Genomic DNA, 12709 nt, shown 5'->3' with positions numbered 1-12709 from the left:
ACTTGTCTACTAGCTCATCGTTAGAATACGTAATTTCATGTCTAGCTAGCTCTAGTTTCAAATGTCCAAACCTCTCGATCATCTTTGACACTGATTCATTCTTTAGACAGCCAAATAAATCAAATTCTTTCCTAAGAAGTTTCTTTTTACTTTTCACGATTTCAACACTTCCTAGACATTTTGTTTCTAGCTTTTTCCAGAGATCTTTTGCATTTGAATAATCGATCAATGAGATTATGTCCTCCCGGACAGACTGAAATAACAATGCCACACATTTTTGCTCAGCCACAAATGATTCAATTTACTCAGCTGATGTTAAAGTTTCACCATTTTTGTTTCCATCTTGATAACCAGTTTTCAGACTCCTCCAGCTGGGAAATGCAAATGCCATCAACCAATCTTCAAACTTTCTTGACCACCGACTGTATTCCTCGATAGCCATTAGCTTTGGTGGTTTATTGAGGGTTCCGAAGGCACTTTCAGATTCCCAAGCTTCCTTTTTCTTCGCATTTGGCGGGTTTTCATTCTTGTTGCTTGACGAAATATCATCGTTTCCAGAATTTCCAGAGAATGCGTACATGTCGCTAAACGGGTTCAAGAATATGTCATCCATCTTGAGTATTCCTGCAAAATCAGCAAACAGTTAGAAAAAATTTTCAAAATTTTTGAAAACTGTGACAAATGAGTAGAATCAGTCTGAGTGACTGACAAGCGAAATAGCTAAGTGTCGAATAAGCGAAATCACACTTGACAAATAAGCGAAATATCAATGTTCATATGAGCGAAACTAGGTATTGTCCGTATGAGCGAAACTAGTGATTGTCCGTATGAGCGAAACTAGTGATTGTCCGTATGAGCGAAATATGTCCTAAGAGCGAAATCACAAGTCCGTATGAGCGAAATAGGTATTTTCGAGAGAAACCCCTTCGTTTACCGAAAAAGCGAAACCTTGTTTTTAGTTGATTTTTACCATTTTTAATCCGTATTTTAACCTGATTCTTTCTAAGGTTTGTTATTTGTATGTTTTACACGTTATACTTGAAATTCAGGCCATTTCAACCGTAGGAACCAGTTCAAATCGAAAAAGTATGAGAGAAAGTGAGTAGAAATAAGAGAATTCGGTAGAAGCAAGCTGTAGTAGTATGAACTCCTCGTCCTGAAGCTCTGATACCACTTGTTGGACCGGTTTGCGACCCTGAAAAGTCAGTTAAGGCAATTCATCTTCGCGTATAAAGGCGAAATCAATGTACACAAAGTAATACATCTTTTCCTCTTTAATTCCTTCTCTATTAATGCTTTCTGATTACAATTTGACAGAGTTTCGTTACCACAAGCATTAACAGGTTCCGCTCTAACGTACACAACTGAATGACACATGAGAGTATTTATAGTTTGACTGGTTTCGCTTATATGGCAGTGACAAATAAGCGAAACCCCATGTGCCGAATAAGCGAAACTACCATAGTGTCATAGGAGCGAAACCACTAGTGACTAATAAGCGAAACCTCACACTAACTTGTACACATGAGCGAAACCTTTATAATAAACACTAATTTTGACTTTCAAGCTCCTATCTTGACTTACCTTGACCTAAGACTCAATGCAAACGTAGTCAACAGACATTTTGTGCACCAACATTACCAACACTATACTACGTCCACGATGGGTGCACTTGCCCATATGTGTGTTTAGTGTTAGTAAATATACACCTAAAATATATATACACTAAAATATATATACACTAACACGCATCAGTGTGCGCTTGAGCATTTGGCTAACTTTTAAGGACACATAGTTGGTATCGGCACCCGAATCAAATAAAACATTAGCGTAAAAGTCGTTCAGTAGGAACTTACCCATCACAACGTTGGGGTCATTCCTAGCGTCTCCCTGACTAATCACGAACGCACGTCCCCTGGCGACATTACCGTCGTTGTTACCCCCGTTGTTGTCTCCATTATTGTTCCCGTTTCCTTGGTTGTGGTTCTGATTCTGGTTCTGGTTCAACTGTGGGCAGTGTCTCTTGAAGTGACCTTCAGCACCACACTGGTAGCATCCCTTGTTACCCTGCTGTTGCTGTTGCTGGTTCTGCGAGGCTTGTGGCTGCTATTGTCAATTCTGGTTTGCAGGTCATGAGCTTCTGCAATCTTTGGCTTCATGACCAAGCTTGTTACATCTTGACAACGATCATTGTTACACGGCCCGCTATAGTGCAAATTACATCGATTGCACTTAGGGTGATTTCCCATGTATCCACCCTGACTTCGATTACCAAAAGACTGCTGACTGGGGCTTCTGTACTCATCTGTCTTTCGCTGCTGGGACTGAGACTGAACTAAAGTGGAACCCTTGCTCGAATTTCCATCCCACTTGCGTTTGTTGTCATTAGGAGCATCTGAAGTGGTTGTAGCAGCATTAACACATTTTGGCAGTTTGTTCTGTTCGACCGCCTGATCTGTGAGACAATGAGCAAGTTGAGTGACTTGCTAGATGGTGCCAAGATTAGCCGCGGTCACATGACTCTGAATTTCTGGCACAAGACCCTTGAGATACAGCTCGATACGTTTGATGGGAGGGTCTACCATAGTGGGACACAATGTAGCTAATTCATTTGATCTCTTCGTATAAGCCTCAATTTCAGATCCCGTCATCTTTAAATTGAAAAAATTGTGGATGTCTTCACGACTGCAATACTCTTCCTTAATCAGATCCTTAAAGTCATTCCATGGGGTGGCATTAGCAGCTGCCAGCCCTAACATTTGAACCTGTGCTTTCCACCAGGTATTTCCAAACGAGCCTTTCCCCTATTTGCCTTATTCTTTCTCCTTCATCTACTAACTCCTCACCAAATGTGCGGAGTTCCTACACATTTCCGGTACTCATGGGTGGTGGTGGTGCGGGTATTGGGTCATGGTACTGGGGTATCGGTTCTCCATATGGGTATAGGTTTTCTAGTATTTCCCGAACATATTAATCGGCATCCAATATGGATCTAGAAGGTCAAGGTTGGGGTATGGTGCTACAGGGTTTGGTATGGGTTCCTCCTATGGATAGAGTTCTCGATAATCCCTATGTTCATCCTCCCATGGGTCATAAGCTAGAGGATTTGGTCTTGGGACTCTAGGGATTTCGTTTGGGTCGAATGCGGGTATAGGAACTGACGGGTGGTCCATTGGACAACCCTTAAGCATGTTAAAAGATGAAATAATCCTTCACTTAATCGTGTAATTATCTTGAATTAGATAACTACGGTTGCTTATGTTCAGGTGCGGTTCGGGAGCTAAAAGATGGATTAAATGCAGCTTTAGAGACTTCGGTGATGAACGGGTCGAGCGTGGAACAAGAGACAAAACAAAGAAGGCAAATCAGCTCACCACTGTAAATTACGGTCCTACCGTAATTTACGGTGGACCTGGATTTCATTTGGATGTCACCGTAAATCAGTTTCCTCACACCATAACACTTTATTGTCCACCGTAATTTACGGTGGAGCCGTAAATTATGATGGTGTCTGACGGAAAAAGTGTAACTGCCACAACTATGTTAGTTTGATGGTGTCTTTTCATTTTTCTTCATCATTGAACGGTTAGAGAACATCTTGGGGGCGATTTTTGCTGTGCTTGCTTGGTTTTGAATAATTCCTATCATTCGGTTTGTATTTTCGATTCGAATGAACATTGGATTTGCTATTATGATGATTCACCAAGCCATGTCCGGCTAAACTCTTCGGTGATCATCTTAGGTGAAGGTTTCTTGAACTTTTGTGTGTTTTATTTCTGAATTTCTAGAATGATAACTTGCATTGCTTGAATATCATGGTGTATGTTTGGTTGATTGTAACTTGTTAATCGATATTGAAATTTCTAGTCTTAATCGTACGTTCTTGGTGCTGTTGGCAATCGAGATATCCCGGGAAGGGTTAGGGTTGGTTATTGATTAATTGGTCATCGGGAAACAACCTCACGTTTATATAATCTGAATACTTTGTTCCCTTTTATCACTTCAATTATCTATACACAAGTTATGTCTATGTAACTCTTTCTAGTTGGAATTACACACAATTATTCAAAGAAACTGAAACATAAGATGATCATTGTTCTCTCCTAATCTGTTTTACAACCAACATTTGATTTGAAATTAGTTTTTAATTTAGTTTTCTAAAACAACAATCCAAACTCTTGAATTTTTAATTTCTGCAATTTAGTTTAATTTTAGTTTAAGTACAAAGCTATACAATTGACATACCTTCCACATACTCCCTGAGTTCGATACCCTCTTACCACTATCTATAGTTGTTTTGGGGATTAAATTTGCGTGACCCACGACATCACGTCAAATTTTGGCACCGTTGCCGGGGAGTAGTGCGCAACGTGTGTTAGTTTAATAGTTTTGTTTTGTTATTTTCGGGTTTACGTTGGTTGTGTTTAGTGTGCAGGTACTTCAGGTGTATGCATACTAGAGGCTCTCACAGGTCATCGCCACTATCGTTTGATCCGGAAATTGAAAGAACGCTAAGACAAAACAGAGTTTTAGTACGAGAAAACAAAATCATCGGTTCACCCACTTCACCCATTACACCGAGAAACATCATGGCTGATTCTCAAATTCCACCTACAACGGGTCAATCATCCTCACCCTTTATACCTACTTCCACCCAACCATCACCAAATACCACATTACGTAATACCACCGCTGAATTTACACCATCCAATGTCACCCAACCAATCACCACTCAAGCTGAACCCGCCATCACCTATAACCCATCCACCACAATCCCACCCTTATCCCACTTCTTTCCCCCAACTACGGGTCAATCATCATCCACCTTCACAATTGCACCAAATTCAACTATTGTGCATACTACTTCATCCTTTAGACCACAACAATCGGGTTTTCAGTATTCGACCATCCCATTTGGGCAAACTTCGGGAATTCAAGGAGATGGTTATGATGAGGGATTTGAAGATTTTGAGGGGTATGATGATGATGGGTACGCTTATGGAGGTTATGGTGATCAAGGGGAGTCTGGGTATGTGCAAAGTCAATCTCAAGGGATGGCAAGTGTTGGTGGAATGCCACAACAACAACTTATACCACAAGACATTCGGCCAAGACCACAAGGGCCACCAATGCAACCACCTATTCCATTGCAACAAGTTCGGCCACAACATGTACAACAACAATTTCAAAGACCACCTCAATGCCCACCGATGCGACAACAACAGTTTCAACAACCAATCGCACCACAAGGGCAAGTACCAAGGCCAAATGGTCCTATTATTCCAAGAGGTAGGTATGGTGTAACAAGGAGACACCTTAGAGAAAATGTGAGAGGCATTGAAGCACATTTTCGGCCGGTAATCACGCAAAACCCTTCACAGGTAGTCATTCCTCATAATGATCAAGGGCGAACATTTGAAGTAAGAACCAACTCTTTGCAAAGTTTACCAAAGTATAAGGGGTTGGCAACGGAGGAGCCTTATTTTCATTTAGAGGCTTATGACTCGATTTGCAACACTCTTGGGAGTCAAGGGTTTTCGGCTGACGATATCAAATTGGTATTATTCCAATTTTCTTTGGAAGATAAGGCGAAGAAATGGTTTTACACGTTACCTTCGGCATCCATATATACATGGGGGGAGATGCAACAAACTTTCTTGGATGAGTTTTACACCGCCCAAAAGACCAACGATGCAAGGAAGGGGTTGAGAAGCTTTCAACAACAACATGGTGAGATGTTTCATGAGGCATTCGAGCGTTTCAATATGATGATTAAAAATTGCCCTCATCATGGAATTGAATTGTGGGAGTTGATGAATGCCTTTCACGAGGGGTTGAGTGCCGAAGACGCACGTGATTTGATGTCTATTACCGGTGGGACGTTTGGAACAAATTATGAGAACGATGATTGGGAGTTCTTGGAAAGCATGGCAACTACATCAAAGAGGAGAGCTCAAGCCTCAAGAAGAGCCCGACCGACCACTACCCGACCTCAAGTGCACGCCATAGATGATGGTAATGTTCAAACCACTAACCAAATTTATGATGTTTGTGCTTTGTGTAATGAAATAGGTCATGCGGCTGAAAATTGCCAAGGGATGTTGGAAGGGCAATATGAGGAGGTCCATGCGGTTCAAGGTCAAGGTCAAGGAGGAGGTGGTAGGAACTACAACAACATGAACTCGAATACCTACCACCCCGGGTTGAGGAACCACCCGAATTTTAGATATGGGAACCCTTCAAATTAAGCAAACCCGAATTTTCAAGGTAGCCAAGGTAACTTTGGTTCACGCCAATCTTACAATAACCAAGGTGGATACCGAGGCGGAAATAACCAAGGTTATCAAAAACAATACCAAACGGGTCAAGAACAAGGGGGTTCTTCGGGTGGAAACGAGATGATGGAGATGCTAAAGAGCATGCAAATGGAGATGCAAAAACGGAACCAACTTGACGAAGTGCGAATGCAAAAGGATGAGGTTCGTGACAAAAGCATCCAATCACTAACAACCCAAATGGGTCAATTGGCAACCGACGTGGCGGAATTGAAGAAAAGTAAGGGTCAACTTCCAAGCGACACTAAGGTAAACCCTTCACATGGTTCGTCACGAGGTAATGTTAATATTAATCATGTTAGTGTTTTGAGGAGTGGAAAAGAATTTAAAGCCAATTTGTCACCCGAATTGGTTGAAGGGGTAGTTGAGGATGTCACGGGAATTGAAAGTGATGATGAAATTTCACCGGTTAAACCAAAAGAAACAATTCTTAAAAAACCGGGTTTGGGTGAAAATGAAAAGAATGAAAAAGTTGAGGGTGAACCGAGTCAAGTCCCGTTTCCATCGGCCTTACTTGACCCGAGAAAGAAAAATTTTATTGTGTCGAGAGGTCCTCAAAAAGAGGAGATGTGGGACATGTTTAAACAAGTAAAAATAAATCTCCCACTCCTCGATGCAATAAAACAAGTCCCCGCTTATGCAAAATTCTTAAAAGAATTATGTACACAAAAAAGGCAAAACAAGAAGAAAGTGCCTAAGCGGGTGGATTTAACCGGGCAAGTGAGTGCGGTTTTAAATGGGGAGCTTCCTCCTAAGCTCCAAGATCCGGGCACGCCATTGATTAATGTACAAGTTGGTAATTTTCAAATGGCTAAGGCATTGCTAGATCTCGGAGCCAGAGTTAGCATTTTACCGGGAGGCTTATATGACCAATATGACTTTGGTCCGTTAGCAAGGGTGGAGACAACGGTTGTTTTGGCCGATTTGTCTCATAAGTTGCCCCGGGGTATGGTTCAAAATGTAATTGTGAAAATTGATGAGTTTTATTACCCGGTTGACTTCTTAGTTTTGGATTACTCATCGGCGGACCCTAAGCAACAACAAAATATAATTTTGGGTCGGCCATTTTTAAGCACCGCACATGCTATTATTGATTGTAGATTTGGTACAGTTGATATGGCTTTTGGAAATAGAAAAATGCGTTTGAATGTTTTTACTAACAATTCTAATGCTAACGGTGTTGACGAGTGTTTCATGGCAGATATAGTTGATGGATGCAACCCGCATGAGTATGAGGAGGATGGTTTGGTTATTTGCCTGTGTGATTTTTCTGAACAGGTACATGCTTATGCACTCCGGGTTGAAGAGGAAGCACAAGATGCTATGGCGTTGAAAGAAGGTAGACCACCATGGACCCACCAATTCGAGGGTCTACCGGTGGAGATCGATTCGGGTACTAAACCATCGCTAGAGGAACCGCCAAAGTTGGAGCTCAAGGACTTGCCGAGCCATTTGAAGTATGTGTTTTTAGGGGATAATGACACTTTACCGGTCATTATTGCCTCTAATTTGGAGTTGGCCCAAGAGCAAGCATTGTTGGAAGTCTTGAAGGAAAACAAGAGAGCTATCGGATGGACAATTGCCGATCTCAAAGGAATTAGTCCATCAATTGTCATGCACAAGATCATTACAACCGAAGATGCCAAACCGACACGAGAAGCTTAAAGGTGGTTGAATCCGAACCTACGGGAGGTAGTTAAAAAGGAGGTAATTAAATGGTTGGATGCGGGAATCATCTATCCGATTTCGGATAGTGCTTGGGTGAGTCCCACCCAAGTTGTGCCTAAGAAGGCCGGCATTCAAGTAGTCAAGGATGAAAGTGGTGAACAAATTGCCACCCGACCGGTTACCGGGTGGCGTGTGTGTATTGACTATCGAAAATTGAATGCCGCTACTTCTAAGGACCATTTCCCGCTACCTTTCATTGACCAAATTATTGAAAAATTGTCGGGTCAAAAATATTATTGCTTTTTAGATGGGTATTCGGGTTACAATCAAATCGCCATACACCCGGATGACCAACACAAGACCACCTTCACATGTCCATATGGCACCTTTGCCTTTAGGCGAATGCCATTTGGCTTGTGTAATGCTCCGGCAACCTTCCAACGATGTATGATGAGTATCTTCTCGGACATGGTTGGAGAGTCGCTCGAAGTATTTATGGATGACTTCTCCATTTTTGGCACTACTTTTGATGCTTGTCTCAACGAATTACAAAAGGTTTTAAAAAGGTGCGTTGAGAAAAATTTAGTGCTAAGTTGGGAGAAAAGTCATTTCATGGTGCAAGAGGGCATTGTGTTGGGCCATGTGATTTCTGAATGGGGGATGGAGGTGGACAAGGCAAGGATACGGGTAATATCATCTTTGCCACCTCCGAAAAATGTTAAGGGTGTAAGATCGTTCTTGGGACACGCGGGTTTTTATAGACGTTTCATTAAGGGTTTTAGTGTTATCACCAAACCCTTATGCAACTTGTTATTGAAAGATGTCCCATTTGATTTTACTAACGAGTGTATGCAAGCTTTCACTGTTTTGAAGGAACACTTGGTCAAGGCGCCTATTTTGCAACAACCCGATTGGTCAAAGCCGTTCGAGATAATGTGTGATGCGAGCGACACCACTATTGGTGCAGTTTTGGGTCAACGGGTTGACAAGAAACCGGTGGTTATTTACTATGCAAGCAAAACTTTATCCGAAGCGCAACTTAACTACACCACAACCGAGAAGGAATTACTAGCGGTGGTGTATGCTTTGGATAAGTTTCGCTCGTATATTTGGGGAAGCAAGGTGGTGGTTTATTCGGATCATAGTGCGGTACGGTACTTGATGGAGAAAAAGGACGCGAAGCCGCGTTTGATTCGGTGGGTCTTATTGTTACAAGAGCTCGATCTAGAAATCCGAGACAAAAAGGGTAGTGAGAATGTAGTAGCGGATCACTTGTCTCGGATTCCGGTGGATGGGACCGATGATGTGAATGAAATTAATGAAAGTTTCCCCGATGAGCAACTTTTAGCCGTTTCCACTTTCGTTGCACCGTGGTATGCTCACTATGTCAACTACTTAGCCACTGGTGCCATCCCAAGTCATTGGACCAAAAAGCGTCGACAACAATTTATGGTCCAAGTGAAGCAATACATTTGGGATGAACCGGATCTCTTCAAAATTGGACCGGATCAAGTTATACGAAGGTGCGTGCCCGAGACAGAAGTGTTGGAAATCTTGACTCATGCCCATTCGTCCGCTTGTGGGGGTCATTTTAGTGGGCACAAAACAGGCTATTGGGTTCTTTCTTGTGGGTTTTATTGGCCCACCATTTTCAAGGATGCACTTGAGTTCGCTAGAAATTGTATTAATTGTCAAAAGATGGGAAGCATATCGAAAAGGGATGAGATGCCATTACAACCAATCTTGGTTGTGGAGATATTTGATGTATGGGGTATAGATTTTATGGGTCCCTTCCCGAATTCAAATGGCTTTCTATACATTTTGGTAGCGGTTGATTATGTCTCGAAGTGGATTGAGGCTATTGCAACACGAACAAACGACCATTCGGTTGTTTGTAAATTTGTTCAATCCAACATCTTCTCTCGCTTTGGAATCCCGCGGGTTATTATAAGTGATGGTGGTTCGCATTTTAAGAACTTCAACTTCGGGAAATTATTGAAAAGGTATAGCGTGAACCACAGAGTTGCCACACCTTACCATCCACAAACAAGTGGACAAGTCGAAGTGTCCAACCGTCAAATCAAAGAGATCCTCATGAAGACGGTAAGAACGGATAGAAAGGATTGGTCGAGCAAGTTAGACGATGCATTGTGGGCATACCGAACGGCCTACAAGACTCCTATCGGCACAACGCCTTACCGGATGGTGTATGGTAAGGGTTGTCACTTGCCAATGGAGTTGGCGCATCGGGCACATTGGGCGATTAAGACGGTTAACGCGGATTATGATGAGGCGGGTAAGTTGAGAAAGTTGCAATTGAGCGAGATAGAAGAGATTCGAGATGAGGCGTACGAATGTGCATCGGCCTATAAAGATAAACTCAAGAAAGTGCATGATGCGAAATTGAGAAAGAAAACATTCGAAGTGGGACAGAAAGTTTGGTTGTATAATTCAAGATTGAAGATGTTCGCGGGCAAGCTTAAGAGAAAATGGATGTGTCCGTATGTCATTCGGAGAGTTGGGAGATTTGGTGATGTAGACATCCAAGACGAGCAAACATTGAAACAACAAACGGTGAACGGTCACCGCTTGAAGCCATACTTGGAGGGAAATGACATCAATAATTTGGAGCTTGACAAAGCGGGCTACATCTTGCGCCCGGTCGATGAGCAACAACCATGAGAGGCCCAGGTTCGGTAGTGTACATAGTAGTATTTTGTTTTGTTTGTTTTGTATAAATTGCACAATTGCCATAGTTCTTCGAAATCCGTGTTTGAAACAAGTGTGGGGATGTTCGGGTCACGAATTACTCTAACATTGTGTTGAGGACAACACGGGATTTTTGAGGGGGTAGGGTCATTTTTACAAGTTTTTGAAAAAAATTAAAAAAAAACATAAAAGAAAATCGGAAAAATTTAAAATCTAAAAAAATTTGCACTTAAAACTCAATTTTTGGCGAAGGAAGATTTGCCCAGTTTCCACCGTAATTTACGATATTGCCGTAATTTACGGTGGAACTGGGAAGATTTGAAGCTTTACGGTATTTCTCTACTGATTTACGGTGAAGAATTAACATTCAGGTCTCACCATAAATTACGGTGAGACCGTAATTTACGGTGCGGAGAATTTTTGTTTCCATCGTTTGGGTCCGGCTTGTACATAAAAAAAATATATATATACATCAGGTCACGTGACTTCACCCCAACCACACAAATCCTTTTCACTTTACATCCATCCATCTTCTTCTCAAGACCCACCACAACTCTCCATAACCTTCTTCTTCTTCCCAAACCTTCCATCCTCCATAACTTTCTAAATTTCTGTCCAAATCAAGTGAAATTGAAGTCTAACTTGACTAATTTTTCACAAGCTTGTCGATTGTGAGGAGAGATTTCCGAGAAAACGCACTTTTAGGGTCCGAATTCTAAACCCTAGTTTGAAAAATTTGGGGGTTTTGGGAGCTTTTGTTTCACAAGCACTCTTGCATCTTCAAGCAAAGGTATGAAAGCTTATTTGTTGTATTTTGATGCTACATTGTGAAAAGTAAGGTTATTTAGGTTATTTGCCCATACCCACTTGCTTGTTCTTAGATATGATTATGAAATGGGTTATTTGAACATGGATATGGTTGTAGATGTAGGAGTTGTGGTTAAAGTAGTGAACTTTTGGGGATTTCTACATTGTAGAGACACCATGCCCAAATTTTTGAAAAACTTATACATTGTAGTTCACTAACATCTACAACCATAGTAACAAGCAAGTGTGGGGATGTTTAGGAGGAAGGAGTCTAATTTTGTGTTTGCTTTTGTTGATTGTCTAACGTGTGTAGGAAATGGCTAAGACGAAAGAACAAGCGGGATCGAGTTCATCATCATCAAAAGGGAAAGGCAAACAAAAAGAACAACCACCGCGAAAAAGGCAATATATGGGTCGTGTTAGTGAAAGCGAAAGTGAAGGCGAAGAAGAAATGGAGTTAGATCCGAGTGATAAGCCGGTGTGGAACTCGGGTTCTTTGGATGATCAACCCGAGGAGTGGCAACCGACACTTTACCACGACTGCATGAATAAGCTAAAGAACAAGGCAGCCGCTTTCATTTGTGAACAAGAAGTTAATGAGGCTCAGTTTGGCCAGTTCGGGGTGTTTGCTAAATTTAGCGCTCTAGGTTGGGAAGGGGCGCTTAAATGCTTCGACAAAGACAAGAGTAACCTATTCATGACAGAAATACAAGAATGGATGGCGACATTGAAATGTCACAACTTTAACAAGCCGTCACAGATGAAGTTGATTGGCGAGGTGCACGGGGTACCGGTGGAGATGTCATTCGACACGTTAAAGAAGCTCGGGAAGTATGATAGTCTCCCGGCTCGTGAGTACATGGTTCCCACTCTCGATGATCTCTTGCTCAAACCGGAGAAACATGTTAGATGGAATGATATGTTGGCAGTAATATTTTTACCCGGTAAATACAGTGGTATTCTATACCGGAAGAATTTGAAGATAGAAGCTAAATTGTTGCATACAATCTGTCTTCTCAATGTCCTTCCACGAAGGGGAGACAAAGAACAGGTGAGGTTTCCGGAGGTACCCGTTCTTTATTCGTTGATGCATGGGGCTCCACGTTTTCCGATACGTTATCTTATCATGAACCACTTATGGATCTGCCGGAATAAGTATGGGAGAGACATCGTCCCGTATTGTCGAATAA

General features: G+C 41.9%; 1 non-coding gene across 1 annotated transcript; it reads right to left on the bottom strand.

Annotated features, from left to right (window-relative positions):
- Positions 1-5691: 5691 nt before the first annotated feature.
- On the bottom strand, positions 5692-5797 carry LOC118491747. Its single transcript, XR_004892192.1, has one exon. It is a non-coding gene; the product is annotated as a small nucleolar RNA R71 (small nucleolar RNA).
- Positions 5798-12709: the final 6912 nt, after the last annotated feature.

The sequence above is a fragment of the Helianthus annuus genome, chromosome 4, assembly GCF_002127325.2.
Source record: "Helianthus annuus cultivar XRQ/B chromosome 4, HanXRQr2.0-SUNRISE, whole genome shotgun sequence".
Taxonomy (NCBI): Eukaryota; Viridiplantae; Streptophyta; class Magnoliopsida; order Asterales; family Asteraceae; genus Helianthus; species Helianthus annuus.
The sequence above is the reverse complement of the archived record's forward strand: the minus strand, read 5'-3'. Positions and strand labels throughout refer to the sequence as shown.